This window comes from Miscanthus floridulus, chromosome 8 (assembly GCF_019320115.1).
Source record: "Miscanthus floridulus cultivar M001 chromosome 8, ASM1932011v1, whole genome shotgun sequence".
Taxonomy (NCBI): Eukaryota; Viridiplantae; Streptophyta; class Magnoliopsida; order Poales; family Poaceae; genus Miscanthus; species Miscanthus floridulus.
The window spans coordinates 1,412,234-1,422,527 of NC_089587.1; the positions used below are offsets into that span (position 1 = coordinate 1,412,234).

The 10,294-nt window shown below is 46.2% G+C and overlaps 1 pseudogene; it reads right to left on the reverse strand.

The window, feature by feature from the left end:
* Positions 1-514: 514 nt before the first annotated feature.
* LOC136470847 (protein ACCUMULATION AND REPLICATION OF CHLOROPLASTS 6, chloroplastic-like) lies at positions 515-4,473 on the reverse strand (annotated as a pseudogene).
* Positions 4,474-10,294: the final 5,821 nt, after the last annotated feature.

Consider the following 10,294-nt stretch of genomic DNA (forward strand, 5'->3'; position numbering starts at 1 on the left):
GCATGGATAGACGAACGAACCAAAACTAATGTCGCACAAAAAAAAAAATCCACACTTTATTCTTTTTAGTTGTAGGAGATAAAATTCCGAGACGAAGTCGAAACAGAGCCTATTACAAGATAAAAATAAAAAATATTGCAGACTTATCTTCGCAAAAAAAAAACTTCAAGGCAAATACCATCTCATTTTCCTACCAATACAATGAGCATACACGACCCATAAGCGGACTTTTCGCAAAATTTGAGATGTGGTAAGCACTAAGCAGTGACCTTGTCTAAAAGTCACGACGGCCGATGCAGTAAGCGGACGTTTCTTAAGACCTTTGGATGTGCATATATTCATTTTAATCCACATGTGTTGAGATAGATTAAAATAGATTTAAACTAAATTATATTTTATTCTACTACAACACATATGAATTAAGTTGATACACATGTATTCAAAAAAGACCTAAGCGGTTTTTTAAATGGTCTGGAAAATCACAGTGAGTCAAACGTTCTGACGTGGTAAGCAGTGACCTTGTCTGACGCAGTGATGTGGTAAGCAGTGATGCACTGCAGCCTTCATTAGGATCTATTGTTTCAGAGGATCTGACCTAGCAATAGTAAATACCAAATTATCTATCAATAATACAAACTAGATGAAAAACTCTCGGAACTCATCACTAATCAACCTAACCAAGCTCTCCCTAGGAGAGAAAAGAGCCTGTGCTCACACTGTTTATTTACATACATTGCAAAAAGAAAGGGGGAAAAAAGAACGAATGGGAATGATCTACCGCTACTCCTGCTCTGCTGCACAACCGTTCTACGACTTGAGGACTGCTCCTTCGGTGATCTGTCACCCTCCGGACTTCGAGTAGCTCATCTCGTACCGAGCAGTGTACTTCGTGTCATAGGCGTCGTTGTTCTTAGGGTCTGCTACGTCGGTAAGTTGGCCCACCTCCTCGATCGTCGCCTCCACGGTTGCCCGTCGACCGTCCATGGAGACGGTGATGCTGTCGATCGTCACATCGGAGAGTGTGTATTCCCAGAACCAACCGTGACGCTCAATCTCTGCCGCTCGGTCCGTCCATACCTTTAGCATGTTGCCATCGAGGATCTGTTGGAGGATGAATTGGAAACAATATCATCGGCACTCGCAAAGAACTATACAGTGGCACTGGATTAATACAAGGACAGGTTAAATTAGGCTTCACCATTTGAATGTTCAGAGCCAAAATAGCATAAGTGGTTGCTGCATTTATCTCATATTCTCGTATGACTAGAATTCTTGAATGTAATAGCATAACTTCTAAGACTACATCCAATGTGTCTCTAGCAACATATGTAGGGGATTGTTTGGGACAGACCAACAAATTACTAGCTAGCTATGAAGATCAAATTTTTGGACCTCACCTCCTGCAATGCCGTGACAGTGTGTTCTGGCCCCAAAGCCTTGGACTTGATACTTTGCCACTTGCGAACAATATCTTCAGCCAACTTTGCATCCATTCTAGGAATGTCTAGTGGCTCTTCATCTGCTGCCAGACCTTCAACAAACAATGATGGAAGGATTAATTTGCATGCGCTTCTATGTACATAACATATAGAAATAGGAAGTATTATGGTCCTGGACACAATTTATGTGGAATATTTGGTACGCAGCTTTACCAGAAACATCAACCAAAACCCAGTGACTTGAAGAAAGTAATGCTATTTGATACTACAAGTTTACTCACCATCAACGGAGTCAGCAACTGCCACAGTCGCATACTCGCTCCTAAGAGCAGGAAGTGACTTCTTACGAGGCAAGCATTTCAGACCTATTACTGCAAATAGTGCAAACAGTGCACCAGCAGAGATAATCTTCAAAGCGGCATTTCTGGAATCGTGGATAGCGTCTCCAGCAACACTTTCTTGGGCAAGTTTTTCAAGAGATTTCTCAAGATCATCACTTGGGGTATCCTTGCCTGATCTGTCTAGCTGCTCTATCAATGGGAAAACCTTGCTGAAAGCTCGAAGAGCACTTGATTTTACCGTACCAAGCGCAGCAGTAGCTTGAGCACCAAGTTTTGCTATAGCAGCAGCTGCGGCCAAATGAGAAGCCCCACCACCTTCCATCCTTTCTAAGTAGCTTAAAACTTTTGGGTCGTCATAATAGTCTCCCAGTCTGAACTGCATCCCTCGAGTATCTCTGCTCCTTGGGAAAACCTTGGAGAGAAGCCAAGTCTCCAAAAGCTTGCAAAGCCCTGGAAGAAGATCATTCTCTTCATCGATGCTAGAGTTATTCACCACAAACTCAATAATTTTGGGGTCCCTATATGGCGAAGGCTCATTATCAATTCCAAGTCACATTCTGCAATTGCTGATATCTCCCACCAGTAAGGAGCAGAGTGCCCGTTCTAATGCAAGGTTCATCTCATTTTCGTAAGGATATTGAGAACCTATATTGAACTTCTGAAGTTGTTCGAAGAGGTCATCTGCCATCATAATGAATTGTGGCCTTTTACTTGCAATTGCTTGAGCAATATGGGCAAGTGCCACACTATAGATTTCAAACCATTCAGGTGGTATGCTATTCGGTGTTTTAGAGAAGAAATCCACCTGAGATATATAACATAAAATGAGCGAGGACGTCTAAACATTGTGTTCAAGTAAAATGGACAGACTACAGCATGTTGCTGCTCATTAAACTTGATAGACACAAACCTGCTCGGCTGATGTCATCTGCAAAAAAGCCTCATTCATGAAGGCCTCACGAGAAAATCCTCCTCCAACAGTAGCAATACCACCTCGGCCAACGCTCCACAATATGTTTCTTGCACCTTGCAGACCTTCTTGGCGTTTATTTTTATGTTTTTCATCAGTAGGAAGAGCAAGAAGCTCCAATACACAGCGAGGTGTAATCTCCTCCAAAGTTTCATCAATCTGTGCAAGCAGTTCAGGTGCAAGATTGCTTGCACCATCCTCCTAAAGTAAAATGTTTCCGTTAGTATTGCTTCCCATGATATCTCTCTAATCAAGAAAGAACCTACAAACTGATCTTCACACACTGATCTAATAACAAGTGAAAAGAAACTGATAGCTAAGAATGCAGCAGTGGCTAATAGCTTGATGCCAGATTAGTTTTACAGTGTAATGGGATAATGGCTGTGCCATGATGTAGCTAATGGTTTCAAGCTTTTGAAAACTGACATTGATGCAAGGCCTATAGGAGTATAGGCTCTAAAGTACAGTAAGACGTACTGTTGCAACTGATGCTTAACCCCAAAAGGGACTTTGTTTACCAAAGAAAACAAGTGGTAATCAGTATCAACAGCAAGCAGTTAGATAAAACCTGGAGCACACTGATCTACAACATATGGTATATACAGTGGTAACAGAAGACATATTTCGTCCCTAACAGTGAACATGTCACATTGAGATTAATAGACAACTGTGTGTACACAGCCACCTTAAGACATATTGGATCTGCAACCTTAAAACAAATCAGTTCACCTGCAGGAGCTTGAGTGCCCTCTCGAGCACCTCACAACAGCAGATTACATCTGGAGATCTTGCTGCCATAGCATCCCTTGATAGGTCCACATAAGCCAATGCCATTGCTAGCACCACATCCTGCTTGAACCGCTTAGGTGGACGGTCCTGAAGCAACTGCTCTCCAGTTGCTAGCACCAGTTGTGCCTCCCCAGCCTCCTGAAGCACACACAGCACACCTGGAACCTGCTTGGCAAGTTACCGAAGAGAGGCAGCAACCAGTTACATGCCAGCGTTTAAAAATTCTAGAGGAAACAGAGAGCATTGTTTGCACGTTTGCTGTCCTATAGCCTCACCTTATCCCAGGCAACATCCATGGTGAGTGCCGCATCACGGTCCTCGGAAAGCGCACGATCGTACTCGGTACGGGAGCTCTGGTTTGTGAGAGTATCATGGGCGATCTGCAGCATTTGGCGACGCCCAACGAGAGCTTCCGTGCTGTAGCCGTACTGAGGTGGCTTGGCTATCCGCGACTCAAACGCCCTCCGAATGCCATCGCATAGGAAATGTGGCTCTGCGCCAAGAATCTTAGCATAGCGACACCAGCAGATTATTTTCGCAAAATCAAACATGCAGGTTGCAGGTTATGTTTATTCCGTCCATTGGAACACAACAATGCAACTCTCTACAGGCCTGACCTTGTAGAAGTCGACCGGGAGAGGCAAGGCGCGGTTGGCGGCGTCGGGGAAGAGCGGGACGAACGGGGACGAGGAAGGGGCCGCGGCCGGCGGGTCGGCGGCGGCGGTGGCGGCGGGGAGGAGGTGGAAGTCGGCGAAGAGGCGGTCGGCCCAGCGGCTGGCGGCGCGGCAGGCGGAGGGGCCAGGCGGTGGCGGCCTGTGGCGCCTGCGGAGGGGCGGCTGGGAGAAGGCGAGCGGCGCGGAGTTGGGCCGGGCCAGGAGGCTGTGGACGCCCTCCATTGCCGGCGGAGGCGGCGAGATGGTGAGCGATGGGTGATTATGCACAGGACCTGCCACACTCGTGTCAAGTGTTAGTGTAAACTCCCCCCAGTCCCATAAACTGACAAATAATATTTTTATCTTATAACCAAATATATATATAAGAGTATATATTAATATTTATGCTACATAATTAGTATCACTAGACCATAAATCGTTGAATATATTTTTATTTTCATAACAAATTTACTTGAAGATACAAATGTTGCTATATTCAGGGGCGGGTGGAGGAGGGGAGGAGGAGGAGGAGTAGGAGCTGTCCCTACCCCCGGCCGCACCCCATGGACCGCCCGCCCCGACGCCGCCCATGCCCGACCCCGTTCCCGACTCCGGCGACCCCGACCCCGACGCTGCCCGCCCCTACCCTCGGCGCCCGTCAGGTATGCACTCTCTCTTGTTGTTGTCGTGGTAGTGATAGTTGTAGTAGTATTAGTTGTAGTAGTAGTGCTAGTGGTAGTAGTAGTAGTAGAACTAGTGGTAGTAGTAGTAGTGGTGGTGGTAGTAGTAGAACTAGTGGTAGTAGTAGTAGTAGCAATAGTGGTAGTAGTAGTAGAACTAGTGGTAGTAGTAGTAGCAATAGTGGAAGTAGTAGTAGAAGTAGTGGTACCACTTGGATATATTCTTCTGTATGGATTGATATCCAAACTACATGGCTTCTCTTGAGACATATGTGCTTGTCGGCCATCGTGCCGTTGTATTGTGCAGGTTTTGGAAACCTCACCGTGCAGGGGAGGTTCTGTCGATTTTTTTAAAAAAAATGACAGTATTTTGTTCCATTTTTGTAGAGAAGAGCCCGTCGGAGCTGAGTCAGAGTTCCTATCGTCGTGCCGGTCTACCTGCACCGTGTTGCCTCGGCACTGCACCGACCTGCCACGGCCCTGCTAGCCTGACTCCGCCGCCACCCTAGGTATAACCCCTCTTTCCGTATCATGATCGTAGATCGTGTAACCCAGTTAGGCGTCTCCTATTCGAAAGAGATACAGTTGGAGGTATGCAGATCTTTGCATATCTATGATCGTATCTATTTTGGATTGTCCATGTTTTTTGGATAGCCCACGGATACGTAGATGAGTTAGTTTCCATGGTCTGCTCCGATCTGAGACAGAGTTTTAGCATCACCTCCCTATTGTTCTCCGGATATGCACTCTTCTTTGGTAGGACGTGTATCTAGAGAACAACGGAGAGGTGCTGTCGAAATTCTATCTCGGATAGGAGTAGAGCATGGAAACTAACCTCATCTATGTATCCGCGGGTGGGATTAGGACCTATCCTCACCTATTAGATAGTAGGAACACCATGTAGATGCAATTGATGATTACATTACTCGCTGATACATATGTTAGAGGATGGATGACCATTGGTGGATGTACACGAGCTGGAGAAGTCAGAGTGATTACACCACGGAATGGATGAACAAGACCGATGCTTTCTTGAATAGTGCATTTGGCAAGGCTGCTAAAGGACATTGCCTAGTTTTGTGTTTCCGCAGCAAATGTGGAAACAGGAGAAGGGTAAACAAGGTGAAAATAGGTAAACATCTTGTGAAGAATGGATTTATGCTGGACTACACCTGGTGGGTCCACCATGGTGAAGCCCATCGTATGAGAGAGGAGGTGGTAAGACCACGGGTGGAGGCTTTTGATGCTGATACCAGGGTAACAGACACGTTAGATGACTTTCACCAAGGACAGTTCGATGAGGGATGTGAGAATGAGGAGATGGAGGCAGCCGCACAGGCGTTCTATGACATGATGGACTCGACACAGAAACCCCTTCACGATCGGTCAACGGTGTCTCAACTGGATGCCATTGGATGCTTAATGGGGTTGAAGTCTGAGTTAAACTTGAGTCGGCCTGGCTTCGATAAGATGTTGGCCGTGATTGGCACCCTGCTTCCGGAGGGTCACATTCTGCCAAAGAGCATGTACGAGTCACATAAACTCCTTCGTGCACTTAAGATGCCGTATGAGCAGATACATGCTTGTCCAAAGGGGTGCGTCCTATTTAGGAAAGAACACGAGCATGCAAAGTTTTGTCCAAAGTGTAAATCCTCTAGGTACCTGGAGGTAGACTCTAATGATGGCCAGAAGAGGCAACTTACGATCCTCGTGAAAATCCTACGGTACCTTCCGTTCCTACCGAGGATCTAACGGCTATACATGACCGAGGAATCCGCGAAATAGATGACATGGCACAAAATGGCAAACGGTACAATCCTGACAAGATGGTACATCCATCCGATGGTGAAGCTTGGATCCGCTTTAAAGACAAACATCATGACAAAGCAGATGAGGCTCGTAATGTACGTGCCGCGCTGGCAACAGATGGGTTCAATCCTTATGGAATGATGGCTGCCCCATACACATGTTGGCCCATCTTCGTTATCCCCCTTAATCTCCCCCCGGTGTCTCCTTTTGTTCATTTTTGCATATATTTCTAATACATGTATTACTATATTTTTTTGTAATTATGTTTTATTCATTTTTGCACCTATTTCTAATTATGTCTTGTTTTTTATTGCAGGTGATTGAACAAAGATGGCGGGCGACCGTCATAGGTCTGTGAACTCGATTTACCAAAGACCATACCGGCTATAGGAGGAGGCAGAGGGGGTGGTGGAGGGATCGGACAGGAGGAGGAGGAGGAGGACCGCCAGCCGCAGGAGGGGGCCATCTCCTCCCACGCTATGTGAGGAGGAGCTAGAGGAGGAGGTGGCGCCCATGGATGAGTCAGACGAGGAGCTAGTTTGGCAGATGGAGGAGGAGGAGGAGGGGGAGGCGGTAGGCATGGGTTCCGCTTCCTCCGACTCCTCTTCGAGTGTCTACTTGCGAGGTTCTATGAGCCTCTCACAGGTTATGCTTCCTCACCAACGCCCAATGATTCACCCCGAAGGACAAAAGTAAGTAACTTTATATGTTATCACCACTACTTCATATGATATGATGAAAAAACTAATATTTTTTCTTAACCACTTGTGTAGGAACTGGGTGGTTGTGTCGGGTGGTAGCACACGGCTAGTCAACGGCATCCTAGGTTTTCTGTGCAGGCAACACTTCCCCGGCATTATCATGTATGAATCGAAGACAGAGTCGGCCTACTCGTTTGACCACTACGTCGTCGCCCTCGATGTGGAGTACCCCAACAAGGCAGCATGGGTCATGGTAGAGTTTTGGGTAAGTCTCCCTCGCACAACATTGCTCAATACGTCGCATTTATTAGACTTTTCTTGAAATAATAAATGGATACATCGCTTTTGTATGCAGACTTATTACAAATGCAATGAGGGATTTGAGGCCAGGGCAGAGCAGGTGACTACCAAAGTCTATAAAAAACTCATCACCGACATGCATCATGAGGTGCGCATCTAGGCCATCGTAACCTACTACGAGTCGAAGCTTGGAGAGAGGAAAACCAAGAAAGATGCAAGAGAGATGCAGCTAACCCGGGAGCAGTACCTTGAGGTAAATGAAGAACATCAATATTGATTCGTTTTGAGATTAAGTTGGTTTAATTTGATCTTCTTATATGTCCAATACTTGATGACGTGTAGATGATTTCCTGGTGGTGCCAAGCGTATCCCGAGTGCTAGGCGGTGATGGTGGAGAGGTGGTTCACGGAGGAGTATCTCAAGATGCAATGGGATGTCCGGGACCATCGTTTGCAGATGCAAGGTCCAGCACACCATCAAGGCAGTCGCAGCCTCACGGATACAAACAAGCATGAGTACATGAATTCATTTGTCTATTGTGACGTTCAGTTCTGCCTGATTTCTAATCATCGTGCTGTCTTTCTCGCAGTCGGTGTCACATAGTGGCCAGGCTTGCTCGAACTTCCAGGCATGGTGTGTGGCCCATAAGGGCAAGGCGACGTCCAACATCTCCTTCAACCTGGAGGACCCGCCCGAGGCATACACGAACCCAAGCGTCTACTCCCGCATCAGTGAGTACAATGAGGTGGCGAGGTCGCTCCATGGGTCAGACCATGATCTGAGCACCTAGGACTTCAATGGAGAGGCCGTCATGAGGGTGGGGAAGGCAAGAAGCATGGGCGGTTCTGGCTTAGCGACGACGTCATCGACACGGCCTCTACTCCCTCTCTCTCCTAGATCTGAGCACAGAGCATGAGCGAGAGCCTGACCATTCGCACACGGCCGACCACTGCACAGCACCAGGTTGACGCACTCGAGGTTATTCCTGTTTTACTCATCATACATTGATCTTTACACACCTTAATTAGCTTTGTATTACTGAAATATTAGAGTAAAATATTGCAGGCCCGGCTGGAACAAGAAATGAGACAACGTCGGGAGCTGGCGGCCCAGCTAGACGCCAAGCGGACCAAGCGGCAGGCCCAGGCACAGAGGCTGACGGATATTATGGAGTTCCTACAAGGGCTTGGGCAACGTGTGGGCTTCTCTCTGCCAGCTGAGCTATTGGTTCCACCTCTATCTCCACATCCTACAGCTACAGCTACTCCTGTAAGTATGAAAGTTTTTTTACTTTCGCTTGTGCTTTGCTTGTATTACCTCTACCTTTCTAGATTAGCTATCCAAATAATCTTGTCTCACATGCAATCTTTACTCCTTTGTGCAGTCTCCATCTGATGGTGGTTTGAATAATCCACCTCATGCACCTCCGAATGATGGAGCTTGGCCTTCACCATAGTCGCAGTGGCCGAGATGAGTGCATGTTGTATTTTTTATTTGTTGTTCACTTGGTGATAGGCTTATAATATACTTGTGATGCACTTGTGGACTTTGATGGACTTGTGGATTTATTTGGATAGACTTGAGCACTTTTTATTATATATGTGATATATATTGTGATGGATGTGATATGTGCGGATGGATATGTGGATGGATGAGATATATATGTGATAGATGAGATATATATGTGATGAATGAGATATATATGTGATGGATAAGATATATATGTGATATATGTTTGTATGAATTTATTTGTCACGATGGAATGTAAAAAAAATAAAAAAATACCGTTTTGGGTCACTTTGCCGAGTGTTGCACTCGGCAAAGGACCCCGTTGCCGAGTGCCATGGTCACAGCACTCAGCAAAGCTAGAAAAATGGACGCTCGGAAAACTATTTTTCCAGCTTTACCGAGTGCCAAGACCATGGCACTAGGCAAAGATTTTTTATAAAAAATCAAACTTTGCCAGCAAAGAAATTAGAAAAATTCAAACTTTGTCGAGTGCCAGCCAGAGGGCACTCGATAAAGAATTTTTTTTTAAAAAAATTCAAACTTTGCCGAGATTCAGGTCACTCGACAAAGAAAATTTTTTAAAAAAAATTCAAACTTTGCCGAGCGCAGGCCAGGGGGCACTCGGCAAATAATTTTTTTTTAAAAAAAATAAAAAATCTTTGCCGAGTGCCTACAGGGTTAGCACTCTGCAAAGAGACCGTCAACAGGGCTGGTGCCATGACGGTCGCTTTTCTTTGCCGAGTGCCCCCAGGGCTGTCGGTAAAGCCTTTGTCGAGTGCCCGATAAAAGACACTCGGCAAAGAGGGTTTTGCCAATCAATTTTTTGTTGTGTGTTCTTTGCCAAGTGCCTCACTTGGCAAAGGCTTCGCCGAGTGCAATTTAGCCTTTACCGAGTGCCTCCGGCACTCAACAAAGAACCTGAATCCAATAGTGATCGTAGTGTCCCTGCAGTCCATAGCATAGCACCACTGGGCTGAAGTCAAGACAATCACAAATATGCTCACGGTATAGCATTGCTCTCTCAGCTTCCAAAGTGCTTGGAGCAGTGAGCGGCATTGGCCTAGCACGGTAGGGCACTACGTCAGATTTACACATCACTGCCG